Source organism: Schistocerca nitens, chromosome 7 (assembly GCF_023898315.1).
Source record: "Schistocerca nitens isolate TAMUIC-IGC-003100 chromosome 7, iqSchNite1.1, whole genome shotgun sequence".
Lineage (NCBI taxonomy): Eukaryota > Metazoa > Arthropoda > Insecta > Orthoptera > Acrididae > Schistocerca > Schistocerca nitens.
The window spans coordinates 242,914,576-242,937,099 of NC_064620.1; the positions used below are offsets into that span (position 1 = coordinate 242,914,576).

The 22,524-nt window shown below is 42.1% G+C and overlaps 2 pseudogenes; both read left to right on the top strand.

The window, feature by feature from the left end:
• Positions 1-14,741: 14,741 nt before the first annotated feature.
• On the top strand, positions 14,742-14,859 carry LOC126195878 (5S ribosomal RNA; annotated as a pseudogene).
• Positions 14,860-19,505: 4,646 nt separating this feature from the next.
• Positions 19,506-19,623, top strand: LOC126196015 (5S ribosomal RNA; annotated as a pseudogene).
• Positions 19,624-22,524: the final 2,901 nt, after the last annotated feature.

Genomic DNA, 22,524 nt, shown 5'->3' on the forward strand with positions numbered 1-22,524 from the left:
AAGTCATGGGTGACTTGAATTCGAGAGTAGGAAAAGGGAGAGAAGGAAACATAGTAGGTGAATATGGATTGGGGCTAAGAAATGAAAGAGGAAGCCGCCTGGTAGAGTTTTGCACAGAGCATAACTTAATCATAGCTAACACTTGGTTCAAGAATCATGAAAGAAGGTTGTATACATGGAAGAATCCTGGAGATACTAGAAGGTATCAGATAGATTATATAGTGGTAAGACAGAAATTTAGGAACCAGGTTTTAAATTGTAAGACATTTCCAGGGGCAGATGTCGACTCTGACCACAATCTATTGGTTATGAACTGTAGATTAAAACTGAAGAAACTGCAAAAAGGTGGGAATTTAAGGAGATGAGACCTGGATAAACTGACTAAACCAGAGGTTGTACAGAGTTTCAGGGAGAGCATAAGGGAACAATTGACAGGAATGGGGGAAAGAAGTACAGTAGAAGAAGAATGGGTAGCTCTGAGGGATGAAGTAGTGAAGGCAACAGAGGATCAAGTAGGTAAAAAGACGAGGGCTAGTTGAACTCCTTGGGTAACAGAAGAAATATTGAACTTACTTGATGAAAGGAGAAAATACAAAAATGCAGCAAAAGAAGCAGGCAAAAAGGAATACAGACGTCTCAAAAATGAGATCGACAGGAAGTGCAGAAAGGCTAGGCAGGGATGGCTAGAGGACAAATGTAAGGATGTAGAGGCTTATCTCACTAGGGGTAAGATAGATACTGCCTACAGGAAAATTAAAGAGACCTTTGGAGAAAGGAGAACCCCTAGCACGAATATCAAGAGCTTTGATGGAAACCCAGTTCTAAGCAAAGAAGGGAAAGCAGAAAGGTGGAAGGAGTATATAGAGGGACTACACAAGGACGATGTACTTGAGGACAATATTATGGAAATGGAAGAGGATGTAGATGAAGATGAAATGGGAGATACGATACTGCGAGAAGAGTTTGACAGAGCACTGAAAGACCTGTGTCGAAACAAGGCCCCGGGAGTAGACAACATTCCATTAGAACTACTGATGGCCTTGGGAGAGCCAGTCCTGACAAAACTCTACCATCTGGTGAGCAAGATGTATGAGACAGGCGAAATACCGTCAGACTTCAAGAAGAATATAATAATTCCAATCCCAAAGAAAGCAGGTGTTGACAGATGTGAAAATTACCGAACTATCAGTTTAATAAGTCACAGCTGCAAAATACTAACGCGAATTCTTTACAGACGAATGGAAAAACTGGTAGAAGTCGACCTCGGGGAAGATCAGTTTGGATTCCGTAGAAATATTGGAACACGTGAGGCAATACTGACCCTACGACGTATCTTAGAAGAAAGATTAAGGAAACGCAAACCTACGTTTCTAGCATTTGTAGACTTAGAGAAAGCATTTGACAATGTTGACTTGAATACTCTCTTTCAAATTCCAAAGGTGGCAGGGGTAAAATACAGGGAGCGAAAGGCTATTTACAATTTGCACAGAAACCAGATGGCAGTTATAATAGTCGAGGGACATGAAAGGGAAGCAGTGGTTGGGAAAGGAGTGAGACAGGGTTGTAGCCTCTCCCCGATGTTATTCAATCTGTATATTGAGCAAGCAGTAAAGGAAACAAAAGAAAAATTCGGAGTAGGTATTAAATCCATGGAGAAGAAATAAAGACTTTGAGGTTCGCCGATGATATTGTAATTCTATCAGAAAAAGCAAAGGACTTGGAAAAGCAGTTGAACGGAATGGACAGTGTCTTGAAAGGAGGATATAAGAAGAACATCAACAAAAGCAAAACGAGGATAATGGAATGTAGTCAAATTAAGTCGGGTGATGCGGAGGGAATTAGATTAGAAAATGAGACAAAGTAGTAAAGGAGTTTTGCTATTTGGGGAGCAAAATAACTGATGATGGTCGAAGTAGAGAAGATATAAAATGTAGACTGGCAATGGCAAGGAAAGCGTTTCTGAAGAAGAGAAATTTGTTAACATCGAGTATAGATTTAAGTGTCAGGAAGTCGTTTCTGAAAGTATTTGTATGGAGTGTAGCCATGTATGGAAGTGAAACATGGACGATAAATAGTTTGGACAAGAAGAGAATAGAAGCTTTGCAGCTGTAGCGGCGCATCGAAAGCTAAGTACTAATTAATTGTTTGTGTATAGTGGTTTATTTAGGAACTTTAGTAGTCTTCAACCGGAGTTTTTTTTGTGTTTTCTGGTGTAATAATTTCAGAAGAACCTTTTGGAACTGTTTTCAGCTTCGTTACTGTGTCATTAGACGTTTGATTCTCTTTCTGTATTAGTCTTATGTTATATTCACATTTGTTGTTTATTAATACTGTTAATAATAGTAGTTACTTCCCTTATAGAGTAAGTTTGTGATTATTGTAGTCAGGTTTCTAACATCTTCTTATTGTAGTAGCGGAACTTAGAAAAAGTAAAATTTTACCATGAGTGAGAAGTGTGGGCTTTGCCGTAGGTTCGTGAGTAGTGGATTGCGGTGTGAGACTTGTTCGAAGTATTTTCACTGGGGGGAATGTAGTGGGGAAGCCAGTGGGCATTCTGGTGAGATCCTCTCCTGGAACTGCAGTTTATGTAGCAAGAGTAAGTTGATAGAGGAGCAGGAGCGTAAGATCTGTGCCCTTCAGGTGCAGTTGAAAAACGGACAGGAGTAGCTAGATATGATGAGGAGGGAGAAGGGGGTTGGGGAATGGGAGCTGGCTGTTGACAAGAGATCTGCTAGGAGAAGAAGATTTTCAGATTGTTTTACTATTGGTGTTTACAATAGATATGACCAACTGTCAGAGTCTAGTGGAGAGGAATCTCTAGTAGCTCTAGATGTAGGAAGCATGCAGCAGACCTCAGTAGTTACGGTGGCTAGAACAGTTGCAAAGTCGAAGAGGAAGAAGAAGTTTCTGCTGTTAGGTAGTTCTCATGGCAGAGGTGTAGTCCAGCAGTTGCAGGAAGTGTTGGGGAGTGAGTACCAGGTCACCAGCATTGTGAAGCCTAATGCAGGATTGGCTCAGGTGACTGTTAACATAGGGGGGTTATGTAGGGATTTTACTAAAGAGGATCAGGTAGTGATTGTGGGTGGGGCTGGTAATAGTATTGATAGGGATGGGGCGTATGACATAGATGGTGACCTGGGAAAGGTAGCCACTCAGACTGGCAACACGAATGTGCGTTTCGTGGAACTGTTTCAGCGTCACGATCGACCTCATCTTAATACAGCCGTCAGGTGTAATAACATGAGACTTGGGGGTGCGCTGATGACAGAAAGCATGGGTCACATTTCAGTGGTGTCGGTGGAGTCTATCAGCAGGACGGGTTTCACTAGACATGGCCTGCACCTCAACAGGTATGGGAGGGGGAGGTTGGCAAAGCTTATAGGTGACAGCATAGGTGGGGTTGGTGGGATCACTCATGGGAAAATTCCTGCAGTAGTGGGTGTTAGAGCTGCACCTTTTTTAGATTGAAGTCAGCTGATAGGTATTCCTGCTTAAGGGAAGTCTCTCTAACAAAGGAACCACTTTTGACAAAGCTTAGGTATCCGAGTAATGAGGGAATTAGTATATTTCATCAAAATATACAAGGTATTAGAGATAAAGTTAGTGAATTGCTTATAGATGTTGACTCCGAAATTATTGGTATATCTGAACACTTCTTAAATAAGGAGTTAATTCAGAGGCTTCCTTTACCAGGTTACAGGTTGGCTGGCAGCTTTTCGAGGAGCTCTTTGCGGTGTGGGGGAGTAGCCATGTATGTGAAAAACGGCATCCCATTTGAATCAATTGATGTTTCAAAGTACTGCACTGAAAATGTGTTTGAATGTTGTGCAGGTGTGGTTAAATTTAACGGAGCTAAACTTATAACTGTTGTTATTTATAGATCCCCAGACTCCGATTTCACAACATTTTTGCTAAAGCTAGAGGAGGTTCTTGGTTCACTTTATAGGAAATACAAAAAGTTAGTTACATGTGGCGACTTCAATATTAATTGTATAAGTGATTAGACAAGGAAGAGGATGCTGGTAGACCTCTTTAATTCATATAATCTTATGCAAACCGTATTCTTTCCAACGAGAGTGCAAGGGAGCAGTAGAACAACCATAGACAATATTTTTGTTCATTCCTCATTATTAGAAGGGCATTCTGTTAGCAAAAAGGTGAATGGCATTTCAGATCATGATGCACAAATTTTAACTCTAAAAGATTTTTGTGCTGCAACACGTGTTAAATATAGTCATCAGCTGTTTAGGAAAGCTGATACAGTTGCTGTAGAGACCTTTGTAAACCTTATCAAGGAACAAGAGTGGCAAGATGTTTATAGCGCTGATACAGTAGACGATAAATATAATGCTTTTCTCAAGACTTTTCTCATGCTCTTTGAAAGTTGCTTTCCGTTAGAACGTTCAAAACAGGGTACTAGCACAAACAGGCAGCCTGGGTGGCTGACTAGAGGGATAAGAACATCTTGTAGAATAAAGTGGCAATTATATCAAAACGTTAGAAACAGTCAAAATCTAAATGCAGCAGCCCATTACAAACAGTATTGTAAGGTGCTTAAAAATGTTATTAGGAAGTCAAAAAGAATGTGGTATGTAGATAGAATAGCTAAGTCTCAGGACAAAATTAAAACCATATTGTCAGTCGTAAAGGAAGTGGCTGGTCTGCAGAGACAGGTCGAGGATATAGAATCAGTGCGTAGTGGGAATGTCCGTGTTACTGATAAGTCGCATATATGTACAGTATTTAATAATCACTTTCTGAATATAGCAGGTGAACTAAATAGAAACCTAGTCCCAACAGGGAATCATACAGCGCTCCTAGAAAAACGTGTTCCGAGACTGTTACCTGAAATACTCCTCCATGATACTGACAAGAGGGAGATTGAATTAATAATTAAATCTTTAAAGACTAAGAACTCTCATGGATATGACGGGGTATCTAGCAGAATACTGAAGTATTGTTCTATGTATGTTAGCCCAGTACTTAGCCATATCTGTAACTTTTCCTTTAGGAGTGGTCAGTTTCCTGACCGATTAAAGTACTCGTTAGTGAAGCCACTTTATAAAAAGGGAGACATTGATAATGTTGACAATTTTAGACCTATTTCTATGCCATCGGTGTTTGCTAAAGTTATTGAGAAGGTTGTATATACAAGGTTACTGGAGCATTTAAATTCACATAATTTGCTGTCAAATGTTCAGTTTGGTTTTAGAAATGGTTTAACAACTGAAAATGCTATATTCTCTTTCCTCTGCGAGGTTTTGGACGGATTAAATAAAAGGTTGCGAACGCTAGGTGTTTTCTTTGATTTAACGAAGGCTTTTGATTGTGTTGACCACAAAATATTACTGCAGAAGTTGGACCATTATGGAGTAAGGGGAGTAGCTTACAATTGGTTCGCCTCTTACTTTAAGAAGACAAAGCAGAAGGTAATTCTCCGCAATATTGAGAGTGGTAGTGATGTTCAGTCCCAATGGGGCGCTGTTAAGTGGGGCGTTCCCCAAGGGTCGGTGCTGGGGCCACTGCTGTTTCTTATTTATATAAATGATATGCCTTCTAGTATTACAGGTGATTCAAAAATATTTCTGTTTGCTGATGACACCAGCTTGATAGTGAAGGATCCTGTGTGTAATATTGAAACAGTATCAAATAATGTAGTTGATGAAATAAGTTCGTGGCTTGTGGAAAATAATTTGATGCTAAATCACAATTCAACAAGAACTGATATTTTGATCAGACAGAATGGGCATATTATAAGCGACACGGAACAGTTCAAGTTCCTAGGCGTTCGGATAGATAGTAAGCTGTTGTGGAAAGTCCATGTCCAGGATCTTGTTCAGAAACTAAATGCTGCTTTATTTACCATTAGAACAGTATCTGAAATAAGTGACACTTCAACACGAAAAGTAGTCTACTTCGCATATTTTCATACCCTTAAGTCATATGGTATTATTTTTTTGGGTAATTCTTCTGATTCAAAAAGGGTATTTTTGGCTCAAAAACGGGCTGTTCGAGCTATATGTGGTGTAAGTTTGAGAACCTCTTGTCGACCCCTATTCAATAGTCTGGGAATTCTGACATTGCCCTCACAGTATATATTTTCTTTGTTGTTTGTTGTTAGCAATATTAGCCTTTCCCAAGAGTTAGCAGCTTTCACTCAGTTAATACTAGGCAGAAATCAAATCTGCATGTGGAATGCACTTCCTTGACTCTTGTGCTGAAAGGAGTGCAGTATTCTGCTGCATCCATATTCAATAAGCTACCACAAGAACTCAAAAATCTTAGCAGTAGCCCAAACTCTTTTAAGTCTAAACTGAAGAGTTTCCTCATGGCTCACTCCTTCTATTCTGTCGAGGAACTCCTGAAAGAGCTAAAAAATAAAGCAAATTCCAGTGTAACATTGTTGATTTTCTTTATTTAAACTTACGAGTTGTCACCTGAATATTTTTTTTTTATATTTCATTTTATCTGTTTCTAATATCGTGTTATAATTTCATGTATTGACTCGTTCCAAGACTATGGAGACTTCTCCTTAATTTGGTCCCACAGAACAATAAATAAATAAATAAAATAAAAAAATAAAAAAATGTGGTGCTACAGAAGTATGCTGAAGATTAGGTGGGTAGATCACACAACTAATGATGAAGTATTGAATGGAATTGGGGAAAGAGGAGTATGTGGCACAACTTGACATAAAGAAGGGACCTGTTAGTAGGACATGTTCTGAGGCATCAAGGGATCACAAATTTAGCACTGGAGGGCAGCGTGGATGGTAAAAATCGTAGAGGGAGACCAAGAGATGGATACGCTAAGCAGATTCAGAAGGATGTGGGTTGCAGTAAGTACTGGGAGATGAAGAAGCTTGCACAGGATAGGGTAGCATGGAGAGCTGCATCAAACCAGTCTCAGGACTGAAGACCACAACAACAACAAGTTTTCTCTTTAATCATCTTGAAATCTTAAAATGGCCTTCAGCTGTACTGTGTAAATACTTATCTTAAGGTTTGTCTTTGATTATTTTGAATAATTGTTTGGGGCATCAGCCATCAAGATATTTCAGGTTTTCTTAAGATGGTTTTCTGTTGTACTGTGTAAATGCTTGTCTTTAAAGCTTCCCTTTTATTATGTTAAAATATTATTGGGCTTTCAGTTGAGGAATTAATTACGATTTTCCTTAATATGGAGTTTAGCGGAAATTTGTAAATGCTTGCCTTTTAAGAATTTCCTTTGCTGGTCTGAAATATTATTTGGGCTTTTGGCTGAGGAGATGTTTTAATTTTATTTAAGTAAGGCCTTCGGTCATTTGTCTACATTCATGTGCCTTAAAAGGAATTATTTAAGGATATTTTAACTTCACTTAAGTAAGGCCTTCAGACGTTTCTCTAAATCCTTGTGTTTTAAAAGGAATTATTTAAACCTTATTATTGAGAAGTTACTTGGGCCCTCAGCCGTAAATTGATCCTTGTTGTTTTTAAAGAGAAAACTATGCATTGGTTTTCGAGGAATAAAGTTGTGTGTTCTTGTGTAACAAGCAGTAACTGATCTTGTCCCCTTTCCACAACCTCATTTGCTCTGTCCTGCGATGCCAGATTTCAGTGTGATATCAATGGAAGACAGTTGACAGCTGTGAACAACCTCCATCCCTTCCTGCTTGATGCTGCCTTGCTGCTGCCGTTGCCGCACGCCGCGCTGCCGCGCTCTAGTGGGAACCGGCCTTCAAGCGTTTTCCGCTTTGACGCGACGGCTCGCGGAATTGGCGTTCCCATCTGGAAGCGGCAGATGCTAGTGGTAGCCAATGACGGACAGCCACTCAGGTACGGGGCAGGACCCACTGAAACGCCAAGTGCGTTTGATTAACTAAATCTTACACCTACATGAAGGGAAGACGAAGTTGGGTGAAGACATACCAATTTTGCATTTTCTGTACAATCTACGCTTTCACATATTTCATTATTCATGTTTTCTCATTTCAACATAAACAGATTTCATGACTACCGTTGATGATTGTTTATTATCTCCTAACACATTGAAACTATGTACGATAAAAGAGATTATTCAGATAGTTAAGCGAGACAAACATTTTAAATGTGATACAGTGGCAGGTACACGAAAACAGTAAGAACACAAAGGTTAGGGGAAGGGATGAAAGTGGAAGCCACCTTATAGAATTTCCCACAGAGCATAATGTAATCATCGGCAGCACCTTGCTTAAGAATCACGAAAGAATAATATATACTTGGAACAGAGTTTTCGAAACCAGATTTTAAATTATAAGACATTTCCCGGTGCAGACACAAACCTACAATCATTTATTGGTTACAAGTTGCAGTTTACAACTAAAGAGACAGTAAACGGTAGCATATTGAGATGGAAATTGAATAGGTCAAGACCCACAGTTTTTAGATAATCTTAAAGTTACCGTAATGCAACGACTGACTGAAACGGAGGATGGAATCCGCTAGAATACGAATGGATATCTTTGAGAGAAGAAGTGGTGCATGCAGCAGAGTATGTGATCGGGGAAAAGGCACAGTAGAAATCGTTAGATAAAACGTGATATATTAAATTTGACAAGAGGGAAAAATATAAAAATGCAGCAAATAAAGTAGGCTTTGGGAAATAGAAATGTCTAAACATGACGTTGGCAGAAAGTCCAAAATCGCAACGCGATTTTGCACTTGGAAAACACAGGAGAATGAAAATGAGAAAGAAGAAAGGAAACTTTGCTCAAAGGAGAAGGAACTGTCAAGAACTCATTTAGCAAGCCAGAACTAAGCAAATAAGAGAAGGCTAGAAAGTGGAAGGAATATGTAGAGAGGAGGGGGGGGGGGTTGTACAAACTCACATAAACACAATGTTAGATTCCTGTGAAATGTTCCTGTGAAATGTCTGAACACGCAAGGCAGTACTGTTTCAACCACTTAGCTAAGTAGACAGACTGAAGAACTGCGGAACTGTGTTTAAAGCATTTGCATGTTTAAAGAAAGGTTTTGACAATCTTTATTAAAACATTCTTTGAAGCTCTGGAGACGTCATCGATAAAACACAGGGACACAAGATTATCTACAACTTGTAGAGAAACCAAACTGCATTTCTAAGACTTCAATTACTTGAAAGGGAAGCAGTAATTGAGAAGGCAGAAATAGAGAGGATATAAAATGAAGACTGTCAATAGCAAGAAAAGCGTTCTGAAAAAGAAAATTTGTTCACATCGAATATAAATTCTAATGGTTGGGTACTATTTTACAAAGGTATTTGTGTGGAGCGCAGCCTTGTATGCAAGTGAAACGTGGACGATGAACAATTCTGTCAAGAAGACAATGGACGTTTTCAAAACGTGGTGATCAATAAGAAAGCTGAAGATTAGATACGAGGTTCGTGTAACTAAAGAAGAGGTACGGAATTAATAAGAGGAGGAAGAGGAAATTACGGCACAACTTTGACTACAAAAGGTGTTTGTTGACAGGACATATTATGAGGCGTCAAAGAGTGAGGACAAAGGGGTTGGGTGATAGTATTCTGATAATAATCATCTGCTGAAATGCTATTCCACTATTTTGTTAATGTAAGCAGTGAATTTACTCTTCCATGCACTCCTCCACAAAACATTTAAACCAAAACTGAAATCAGCTGAACACCAAACCTTTCAACCACTGTCCGACAACTACTGCATTCACTTTCAACTTTCTATAACTATCACTGGCTCGCCACACACACATACAGATATAAGGAAAACAGAAATAAACAAAAATTAGTTTTCAGCATGTATTTCTTTAGGTTGGAAACATGTACATAAACAAACCAAACAGGAAGGAACATGAGGTGAACACACTGTAGATACGACTTCAAATCAGTGTTTTCGGTAAAATGTCTACAGCTAGTGACAGAAGAAAAAAGAGCGAACATGAAAATGTGCTTATGTTCCATAATCTTTCAGTTCAACCTCCAGCGTGTGACCAGGGGAGGGGAAACGCAGATGTCCGCCAAAAACTCGATTGTCAGCTATTCATGTAAAAAAAGATGTGAACTGTTTTATAATCTGCAAGTATCACATATCAAAACAAAACTGAATGATTCTAGATTCCACTGAAGATGCCTTAAAGTAAAAGGCGAAAAGCGTCTTGAACCTATAAAGTAGACTGGATCAGATGATTGGCGCCGCGGACCTGGAGCGCGGCACGGGGCAGCGGCAGCAGTTCAACATGGTCAAACCACGATGCAGACCCCGCCGCGCCACGCCACTGACGGCGCTTGCATGGCCACCACGCCGTTGCCACGCGGTTTTGACGCGCGGCAGCCCTAGTGGGAACCGGCCTATAGTCTACTCAAGTTGATGTCTTGGCGACCAAATTCGCCTGATGTAGCCGTGTGTGGTAGCCGAGCAGTCTTAAGCGCCATGTCACGGTCCGCACGGCACCCCCCGTCGGAGGCTCGAGTCCTCCCTCGGGCTTGGGTGTGTGTGTTGTCCTTAGCGTAAGTTAATTTAAGTTGGATTAAGTAGTGTGTAAGCTTAGGGACCGATGACCTCAGCGGTTTGGTCCCATAGGATCTTACCACAAATTTCCAATTTTTTTCGTCTGATGTAAATCCTACGGAACCCATCTGGGTCGCTATTGGGCGCCATCACCGCTTGCGCTAATCCACGACCCGTTATTTACGCGAATTACAAGACTGTGCGTAGACATCTAACGCTTCATTCCTTCACAAACCTACCAACAAACTGTCGGATCCCTGCTACACAGAATCAGTGATGTATTTCGTTCCAAAGACGGACAAACAAGCTATTAAGCAGATGGTCATAATGTTTTCCCTCATGAGTGTTCATTGTTTTCAGAATTTTTAGATCTTTAAAAGTGGCTTCACTTCCGTTCAAACTTAGCTTCCGTTGCAAATACGTTTCTCGGGTTTGCCGCCGGATCGTATTGTGTAAATCGCACAATATTTCTTCGATGCAACTGCTCGACATCATCGGGTGGTGGTAGCTGCTGCTGTCACTGCTACAAGGCGCGACTGGTGATAATCGCGCGGCGGCGTCGGAATTTATCGTGACGGGAGCAGGCAATACGCGTGCGCGGGAAGACACTCATAGTTGGAGGAAGCGGCGCTGCTGGTGCCCCCTACTGGGAGCTGCAGAAAGGCCATCCGCGCGTGCGCAATGAGCAATAACTGTGCTGCCGGACACTCCTGCTTCCCCCGTCCGAAGTTCAAAACAAAACAATGGTATCCGCGAAGAAAGTGTTGGTCAGAGCCCTTTGAGCCACAGAGACTGTGCTTCGGGCTGATTTTATCAGCCATGAGAAGACCGCGAGTACTGCTGGTTATTGTGTAGAAGAGAAAACGGCCGGGATTTCCTTCTAGAGGTGGCATTTTGTTACTCGACAACGCCCGACCGCATACGGCCTCGGTCATGCGTGATTTGCTCCGCTTTTACGTATGAACTTTACCAGAAGCCCCGCCCCCTCCCGCCCTACAGCCCGGATGTCGCACCAAAAGACCGTTAGAGAAGCATCTGGCACGTCGCCATTTCACAACCTGTGCCGACATCATAAGCTCTCTTCGGTCATTTGTTGTGGTAAAACTTTAGGACTTGACAAAATTACAGTAACCTGTAGACTATCCTTAAATATCTAAATATGTACACAGTGAAGATGCTGGATTAACTGTAGTTAACTTGATGAAGTCGAAGTCTTGACGATAATATTCCAGGTCGCTTCTTCTTGTCCAAGCCTGTAGGAATAGGTTCTGACAGTAGATTTATAGTTCATCTTTTCCTTTAAATAAAATCTTGGCCATCAGAAGATTTAATCTCCGATTTCAATACTCTTTCACATTCACAGTGGACATAAATTCTCCCATCTAATAACAATGATGTAATAGTTGAAAGAGTGAGTTTAAATCATGTCTACTTCATAGCATACATGACAACGAAGTAAGCAATCTGCTTTGAGCAGCCAAAGACCTTCAAAATCTCCAGGTTCAGGCTGGAGTTACCATTCTAGGTTTTGATTGAACATTTTTGTAACGAGTTAATACCGCTGTTAAACATAGTACAATACGAAATATGTGTGTTGCGAATATGTTTTACAATAGTTATTTGGCCGGCCGGGGTGGACGAGCGGTTCTAGGCGCTACAGTCTGGAACCCCGCGACCGCTACGGTCGCAGGTTCGAATCCTGCCTCGGGCATGGATGTGTGTGATGTCCTTAGGTTACTTAGGTTTAAGTAGTTCTAAGTTCTAGGGGACTGATGACCTCAGAAGTTAAGTCCCATAGTGCTCAGAGCCACTTGAACCAATAGTTATTTATGCTCATTTATGAAAATACGAATTTCTATGTTGTGTTGACAATGGTGTGGTTAATTTCATCAGGACGAATTTTTCAGTCTGTTCGTCAAACCAGTATTTCGCAGTTTTGTCTTCTCTAACAATAGGTTACGTAATTGTTGTCTTCTCTATCAAGAATTAAAAATTATAAAAGTACTTTTGGTATGAACAGTTTTGTGAATTAAAATTATTTCTTAATCCAAAATTACGGCGCAGTTCCCACTTTCAGATTTGAATATTGTCTATTTGGGATACGGAAACTAGAAATTGTTTCAGCGTGTTTGCCTCCCAAGCTTTCTGATGTGGTATAGAGTTTCATAAGATAATTTTGTTTACATTTTAATATAATTACACGACTTATAACTTCCTTCTTTGGGTTTGTTATCGGAAGTAAAATGCCTGTTTCTCTGCTGTAAACAGTCAAAGACTTGAATACATATAATACGTACTTTGTTTCTTTCATAATGTATGTTGTCTGGATAAATGCGTACTTGAAAATTTGGTTGCCAGTACACTTTCATATCAATGGTCGATGATCGGTAAGATCTCATTTAACTGATACTGTATTATGTTTTTTGCATACAGGTTTTATGACGTGCCTACCAGTATTAGTGACTAATCTAATGAAGACATCAAATGGCAACATCTGTATCCACCCGAACTCGTAGACTTGGACTATGAATCCTTGACGAATCTTTCGGTACCATGTCTATAGGATTACAACGTTCAAGAGGCTTTTGTTAAGTAAGTGGCTTCTAGATGTAGATCCTGTTTTTGTTTTATACTGGATTAGATAGATTCATTTACCGGTGAAACATATCCACAGACAACCATGGCGAATATGTGGAAAATCAAGGTGTGCCATTAATGTTGCGTGCCTCCCTGATTTACTGAATAAACCTTTTATAGCACAGTACCCTGAGTTTTGAACGAATCGTGTGGAGCCCTTTTCTATCACCCCTCATCGTACCTTTCCTGTCTTTTCGCATACTACTGGTAAAAATATGGAGTGTCTAGGACAAGCGTATTGTTACAATTAGCCACCTCTGACTACACGACTAACATATTCTGAACATCACTCGGTGGATATTTCACGTTGGAGAAATCTTTACTTTCGTGTAATTGACCTAAGACTTATATACGACTCTTTCCAGAAAACATATTCCATTTTCTTAAAATCTGTTTTATGTGTTGTTGAACAGCATTCAACAGGTGGCATTGTGTTCTCAGTTGTCATCTCGCAGATGTTGCGGTACAACCACTCATTTATCAGTCTTCCATTCAAAGGCAGTTAAGTGATTCTCACTACGCCCCTACACACGTATAGGCTGCTAAAATAGAAGATTCGCGATTTAGATAATCATTTTTTTGTAGACATGTGGTAAAACTAAAATTCTTTTATCTGTGACAGCTCGATAACTTTGAAAATTTTAAAACTATGGTGATGAGGAAACATGCCTGGATTTTGTCAAATGAGCTATCTTGATGAGGCTGTTTGACCGTGGCGTTCCTGCTTGTAGTCACTGAGCAAGGAAAATACGATCTTGGCCTATCTCCTTATAGGAAACCGATCCGTGACCCTTCTCTTCCTACTAGGGCGAGAACACCGACCTGTCTGTGGTGTCTGGGTTTCAGTACATCAACATTTTAATGGTGTGATAAGAAGGAAGCTGTAAGTAAGTTGAAGTGGAGATCAGTCCTCTGTTTTTGTCTGACGGCATTTCGAGAATACCACGCGTTTTAAAATGTCGTGTGTTCCGTGACCCCAGCTTAAACTTTGAGGTTTTAGCGTGTTGCAGAGTGACTGACTCATCGGTTTCTAGTTTAGTGTTCTGCATGATAACCACATGTACCCGCTGTAATGTCTTAGCCTTTCCTTTACTGACCCTCTACCTTTAAAGAGCTAGCGGTATACTCATTTCTCGTCCCTGTCCCTCTGTTTCTGTAAAAGTACACTGCCTGACAATAAAAGTGAAGCTCCCAGAAGAGGAGGAGGAAATCAATGTGACAGAGAATGTTGCAGTGAGTTCATTACTTGTTTTCGGTTGGCGGCAGCAGATGAGAAGATGCTACAATGTGCTTGATGCACAATACGAGGCCTGTTCAGAAAATTTCGCAACTTTGTTCACAATTTTTTTCTACACTTATTGTCCGCAGCTCGTGGTCGTGCGGTAGCATTCTCGCTTCCCGCGCCCGGGTTCCCGGGTTCGATTCCCGGCGGGGTCAGGGATTTTCTCTGCCTCGTGATGACTGGGTGTTGTGTGATGTCCTTAGGTTAGTTAGGTTTAAGTAGTTCTAAGTTCTAGGGGATGATGACCATAGATGTTAAGTCCCATAGTGCTCAGAGCTATTTTCTACACTTATTTTTTAATTACTGTGCGAGGTCTCCTTCGAAATACTCTCCTCTACAATTGATACGTGCAACGACCTTGCCGCAGTGGATACACCGGTTCCCGTCAGATCACCGAAGTTAAGCGCTGTCGGGCGTGACCGGCACTTGGATGGGTGACCATCCGGGCCGCCATGTGCTGTTGCCATTTTTCGGGGTGCACCTAGCCTCGTGATACCAACTGAGGAGCTACTCGATCGAATAGTAGCGGCTCCGGTCAAAGAAAACCACCATAAAGGCCGGGAGAGCGGTGTGCTGTCCACACGCCCCTCCTATCTGCATCCTCAGCTGAGGATGACACGGCGGTCGGGTGGTGCCGATGGGCCACTTGTGGCCTGAAGACGGAGTTCTTTTACAATTGATACACCGCTCCCAATTCAACATCCGGAAGCAGTCTTGCTGAACTGCACTAAGCGCCGCCAGCGACCTTTCCTTTACCTCGTCTATCATTGCAAATTTCGTCCTTTCAACGGTGTTCTCAACTTTGGAAATAAAAGAAAAGTCTGTAGGGGCTGGATCTGGAGAGTTTGGAGGGTGAGGCAAAACAGTGATTTCCTTTTTCGTGCAGTAGTCACGAACCAACAGGGATGAATGTGCGGTGCGTTATCGTGATGCAAGAGCCATGAACTGTCTCGCCACATTTCAGGCCGTTTGCTTCTCACATTTTCTCGCAGGTGTCACAGCAAGTCCCGGTGGTACCATCCATTAACAGTTTGTCCCTGCGGCTGTCAGCATAGCTTTGACATTTGACCTGACCTGACAAGCATTTCTTGTTCGTGGAGAATCTTTCCCGACACATTGTGAAGATTGAACATTCGTCTCAGCATCATAACCATAGAACCACTCCCATCATTAGTTATGATTCTCTTAAGAAATATCTCGTTCTCATTTGCGCGATCCAAAAGCTCTTCACAGATTCAAGATTTTAAACATGGCTGAAGCAGCAACTGCTGAAATTCTTCACGGTAAATGATGATAGCCAAAACAGTTGCAGGATAAAGATTTATTAAAATTCTTGACCACGGTTTCGGTATATATAAATATACCTTCATCAGAAGTAAAATATCATGAAGAGGAAGAGACTTTCATTAGCAAAAACTGTAAGATGGCAAGAACCATGCCCCTTACATGAAGTCATTAGAGATCACCTAACTCACGTTGAGCGAACAGTAGGGCTGAACAAAATGACTGACAAGGTACAATGCATCTTGTAAATGGTATAGTATGGACATATTAGAATAATCATTGTCGGGTGATGGTTTTAAAGTAATTCACACGACATGAAAACTTTTTGGAAACGCGTCGATTTACTGGAGGCTAGTTTATCCCAGGAAAGTACCCAGAAATGACCGCGGCGCGCGGCTGGGGAGCGGCGAAGGGAAACGACAATAGGCAGCTTAGGCGGCTCAAGCTCTGAGAAAGCGGTAACGGGGAGCAGCGTCCAGCCGCCTTAAGATGAGTGACAGCTTGGGTGGTTGACCCCGAACCCATTCTGGTGTACCAGGATGCGTCTGGAGATCTTGTACGCCGGTTGATAAATGTCCATCGTCCCGTTTTCAGTGAAACATGCGAGAAAGCTGCGCAAAGCTACGGTGGAGTGGTCAACAGAGGTCAAAATATGCGTATTCGTGACTATAGCAACTTCATGCTGAATTCACGGTCCGCAGAGTCTGAAGTAAATCAGGTGAAGAGCGACAGAATGAAATATGCCAGCCTCCGATGGGAATGTAGGACCGAGGAATTTGAAGTACTCTCCTGGGAGTCAGAATTCCGGAAAACTTGGTGTTTGTGCAGACGCTAACCTTGATGGGTGGCCTGGGAGGAGCTAAATAACAGAAGTTGAGAGGAAGGGAAATTTTGTGTGAATTTGTTCACTTCCCAGAGCAGGCATTGGTCGGCGCTGGGAAGCGACACATAATTAACGCGACTTGCGCTGCAATTGGCGTAAGTGATTTTGCTGGAGAGGAAAACGAGGCGAAGAGTGGACTGTGAGAATTCTCCATAGAGGTCTTCAGCTCCCAGCTTTCCTAGAGTGCGGACGTGGTGTTCTTGACTCATCTTGCCTGAGAAAGAGTGAGCATCTCTGCAGTTTAGGACTTAGCAAATGGAACAATTGAGCTTGGAGATAGGAAATTCTGGTTCAGCTATGTGCTGAGCAAGATAGCTAGGAGTGAATAGACGAGCACAGCCTTGCAGCACCACGAGGTGGGCCGACGTCCACACAACGACGCCGCTCCGCCACGCTATATTCGGTTATATTACCCCCGCTCCGGCCACTGATTAATTTGCTGGATCATGTCGGCAAAGTTTCCATGAGGGTTTCTTGGGCCGTGTATTGTAGAATTCTTCTCGCACTTCGCATTACGCCTGGGTCAGTCGATAGGAGTTACTTTTGATTTAGTGTGCTTTACTCCACGCAAACGCAATTTATTACCACTGCCTGTTAGGAGAGTCATGTAATGTGATGATTGCAGGTCGTGAGTTAAAATAAATCTGTGCTAATTGACTGCATCTGTTTTCAATCAAGTAGTTGAATTCCCAAGTCACTTTCTTAATTAATTTTATGTTCAACATTTGCATCTGGTGTTCAATAGCTGAATATAACATCAATGTGCACCCCTTTTTAATTAAAAGGGATCAATTCTGAATCAATTAATGTCAACACTGCCACTGCAGTTCAATCAGGAGTCACAGGGCCTTATTACTTTCTTTGCGTTATCCAACATTGCGGCAGTTTTGCACTCTCTGTTGATCTGTTAGTCAGTTACCTGGGGTGAACACACACCAAAACTAGATAAGTGACAGGTGCGGTGTTACAAAACTTAGAAAGAAAATACACTAAAGCTTAAGTAACCGTAAAATTACCAGAGTATTACAGGAACAAAAACTTTTAGTCCCTTACTAAAATTACATCCTGCAATGGAGATTAATAAAAACAATTGTGCCTAAGGCGTCGCCAGTAGTTAAAAGATCTCCATTTATATAACATGATTATGGACAGAGGATTGATGCGAACACAGCTTAGCATCAGTATTTCGCCTATGAACTATCGTATTTTTTATGTTTGCTGTTTGTGATTTTCGATGTGTATGTGTGGTTAATTTACTGTTATGTTTTTATGCACAACGACAGATGGTTTCGTTTTACTTTAACATTTTGGTTGTTTTCGCTAGTATGTATTTTACTGTTTAAGTTACGAGAGATTCTCGTGCATAACTCTCTCGTTAGATGTGTTCCGTAGCGCAAGCTCCATCTGCTTGACACTAGGATATAGGTAAATTTGTTTTATATTTTCTATTTTACGTAGATGTTTTTAAATGGTTCTGATATGTTTTATATTTTAAGACACAGGGTTTGTATTAGCACAACTTTTAATAATTTTGATGCGCATATGAACGTATCCATGAATTTTAATGTGCGCGAGTGTCTGGCACATACCACAAGTGCCCTCTCTCGGCGAAACTATCTGCCCTAGGGCTTTCACACACTCGTCACGATAGTTCATAGGCGAAGTACTGATGCTAAGGTGTGTTCGCATCGACCCTCTGTCCATAATTATGTTGTATAAATGTAGGTGATGTTTTAACTACTGACGACGCCTTTGGCACAATTGTTTTCATTAATCTCCATAGCAGGATATAATTTTAGTAAGTGACTAAAAGTTTTTGTGCCTGTAATACTCTGGTAATTTTACGGTTACTTAAGCTATAGTGTTTTTTTTTCTTTCTCATTTCCGATGCTATGTTTTTGCTAATGAATGTGTCTTCCTGTTCAGGATATTTATATATACCGAAACAGTGGTCAAGAATTTTAATAAATCTTTATCCTGCAACTGTTTTGACAGTCATCTTCACAGAGTGGCAGGCGAAGGTCTTTTTCGTTTTGACTCGTGAGCTGTGGGACGAACTTGGTGGCAACATGACGCATTCCGAGATGCTGTATCAGGGTTTCATGACATGATCCAACTGAAATGTTACATTCTTCTACATTCTTTCGGACAGACAGTCTTCGATTGGCACGCACAATTTCGTTGATGTCCCTGTCATGAGCGCCGTCAGTAGATGTCTAACAGCGTCCGTAACGAGGGTCATTAATTTACGAGCGGCCATTTTTAAACCGTGCGAATCATTCGTAACCCCGAATACGGATTAAGCACTCACCAGCGTAGCCTTCCTGCATCAGTTGGTGAGTCTCTCTAAAGGTTTTCTTGAGTTTCACGCAAAATTTAATGGTCAAGCGCTGCTCCTCTAGCTTTGCCGTCCCGAAGTTCGCAAACAGTGCGACATAATGTTCTGTTCAATACAGTACTGAACAATAACTAACAGACATATATGAATGAAACTTCCGGCAGTTACACGTTAAACAGAGGCATGTGCGGGGATACCAACCGCATTTCGCTCCAACACACCATTGGCGCGATATTACGAATGTTGCGGAATTTTTTGAACAGACCTCGTACGACGATCCTCCCTTACGGTGGTCAGATGTGGTCAAGCGGAATGTCGACGATGCGAGGGCGTGCGCTGTGGGCTTTCAGATTATAAAATGTGGTGGTGTTGGTGGCCCTCAATTACGCATCCACAGAATCGGAGTTGAAATATTAAAATTTTTGGCTGGTTTCGTTGTCTAGGGGCTGGGACACGTAGTTGCCGCATTACAAGCCAAATACTGCTGAGTCTACAGTATACAATATGAATGTACACATGAGTCGAATGGTCGAAGGTTCCTATCACTTGGCAATTGCGAATGTAAAGTAGAAATTTGTAAATGACAGATTGCAATTAAATAAAATATGCCAACGGCCTTACCGCAGTGGTAACACCGTTTCCCGTCAGATCACCGAAGTTAAGCGCTGTCGGGCTGGGATAGCACTTGCACGGGTGACCATCCGGTCTGCCGAGCGCTGTTGGCAATCGGAGTGCACTCAGCCCTTGTGAGGCAAACTGAGGAGCTACTTGACTGAGAAGTAGCGGCTCCGGTCTCTGAAACTGACATACGGCCGGGAGAGCGGTGTACTGATCACATGCCCCTTCATATCCACATGCAGTGACGCCTGTGGGCGGAGGATGACACGGCGGCCGGACAGTACGATCGGTACCGTTGGGCCTTCATGGCTTGTTCGTGAGGAGTTGAGTTTTAGTTAGTTTAATTAAATAAAATCTTCAGGTACTATCTTAACGACTTTAAATGATGACTACTTTTGAGAATGTAATATATTTCTGCAACTAAATAAAATATACGTTGAATAACATAGAAACAATAGATTCCTACTGCACGTAATTAGTTATAAGCGGCAACATAGCTCGCGAGATATTCACTTCTAAATGCGTACTACGTTTTCACTGCAGAAACCTTGGAAATCTCACAAGTTCACAAGTCCGCACACCGAAGTATTTCTATCTCTCACGACCACGCGCAAACCGGTCCACACTCCAAGTCTCTCTGGCGACAGTGCGTCCCTCGCGCCGTACTGTCCCGGTCTTTCTGTGTCCTGTCCGACTGTCCCTCTCGCCGCACTCTCCCGAACTCCCCTGTCCTCTCCGGAAACGATCCTCCTCCCCCAATGTCATAGTCTTACCATTAATGGGCGCTGTGATTGGCTAGAGCGCTCCCTCCACGTCTCCAAGCCAACGTACACTCACAAACATATTTAAACACGTACGAAATACTAGAGTTACATTTAAATAACTGGAAATTAAGTAAATATTCCTACGGCTGGACCATAAAGATGCTCTAACACACATTATTGAATACATAAACAATTTAAATAGACGTATATCAATGAAATAGCAAGCAAATGCAGGCCAGTAGCCTAACATCTCTGTGCTTTCTAAAACACAGTAAATAATTGACCAATTTCTTCGTGAATAGCATGTATCGCATATAAACAAAGACATAGATGAATAAATATATTTATAAGCATTGTGCTACCGTTTTTTCGTGTAACTTTGGAGTACTTACGACCTGACGCGATCAGTCACTTTGACCTCCAATGACTCATGTACTATTCAAGTTACATGCCTGTAATTTATACCAATTTAGGTTTACACTAATAGCTTTCTAAATACAAGGCGATCAACAAAATCGGATGAAACGTTTAGATTTTGATAATTCGTTGCTGGGTGCTAATTGTATAGTTTACAGTCGGATTCTAAAGCTTAAACTAATAAAGATATTGAAAATCTGATTACACCATCAGAATCATTGTGCAAATAATGGTGAGGCACATGTTTCTTTTTGAGGTAGCTTGATTCATCTGGCTACTATTAACTTCTATACGAACTGTGAAATGGCTGCCATTAAGGTTTCACAAAGTCCGCCATCTTTGGCACTAACGGCATACAAATATCTTTCATCGACACAGCGTCAGCAAGGAATTCCCAGCCACGCCACGCCTGGACCCCGGCTAACATTCGGCACCACATGGTCCAGCTACTGTGCGGCATCACGCGGTTGCTAACCAGCGACGGCTTTGACAAGCGTCCTGTGCGGCCGCCCCACCTCCGAACATAGAATATTTCCAGGGCGCCGCAACTCGCCCATTACCTCACAGCGCTCAGAATTGCATACAGTCCAAAGTAGGGCCACTGTCACGTCTGAATGCCCCACAGATTTGGATATTGCCCGCATCTCGTGGTCGTGCGGTAGCGTTCTCGCTTCCCACGCCCGGGTTCCCGGGTTCGATTCCCGGCGGGATCAGGGATTTTCTCTGCCTCGTGATGGCTGGGTGTTGTGTGATGTCCTTAGGTTAGTTAGGTTTAAGTAGTTCTAAGTTCTAGGGGACTGATGACCATCGATGTTAAGTCCCATAGTGCTCAGAGCCATTTGAACCATTTTTTTTAGATTTGGATATTGTATGACGCGATCAGCTGGCCAAATGCAAACACTCAATGAAACTCCTTTCCGACTCTGTCAGATGCTGATTACTTTGGTTCACACGAGTATGCAGCATCTCCGTGTCGGTGATCACTCAACGTCTGACGTTGTTCACAGCCCTTATACCCACACATCCTATCACTACTAAACACAAACAGCAGTACTGCACTCTGGTAGCCGTCTACCAGACACTAAGAATCGAAACACTCACCATCTACATACCTACCGATGGTCTGTACATGTATAAAGTGACATTGTCATCCGACAGTGTCTTGTAGTCCACCGCCGAGTGGTCAGCACGACAGAATGTCAATCCAAAGGGCCCGGGTTCGATTCCTGGCTGGATCGGAGATTTTCTCCGCTCAGGAACTGGGTGTTGTGTTGTCCTAATCGTCATCATTTCACCCCATCGACGCGCAAGTCGCCGAAGTGGCGTCAAATCGAAAAACTTGCACCCGGCGAAGGTCTACCGGACGGGAGGCCCTAGTCACACGACATTTACATTTACATTTTTAGTGTCTTGTAGGTGCTTTTCATCAAGCGATGTACTGATAAGCCAAAACATTCTGAACACTGCTCATCGCGATGTTGTATGCTGCCTGTTGGCGCTGAGGGTACTTGACGCGGTAATAGCGGAGCAGACACGAATGGGGAATCATTCTAGCAACGATGAGTGGCGCAAATGCAGAAATCCGTCGACTTAAGCGACTTTGACAAAAGCCAGCAGTGCCTGCGAGCGAACATCTCGGAAACGGCGAAGCCGGACAGTCGTTCCCCTCTTACTGTCGTGAGCAACTATAGAAAGTGTTTGAAGAATGCTGAAACCACGTGTAGCCGATAAGAAGTTGGACGTTCATATCTCATCACACAACACAGGGATCGGAGGCTTGGCCGCTCTGTAAAGCAGGATAGGCGGTGATCTGTGGCAGATGTGACG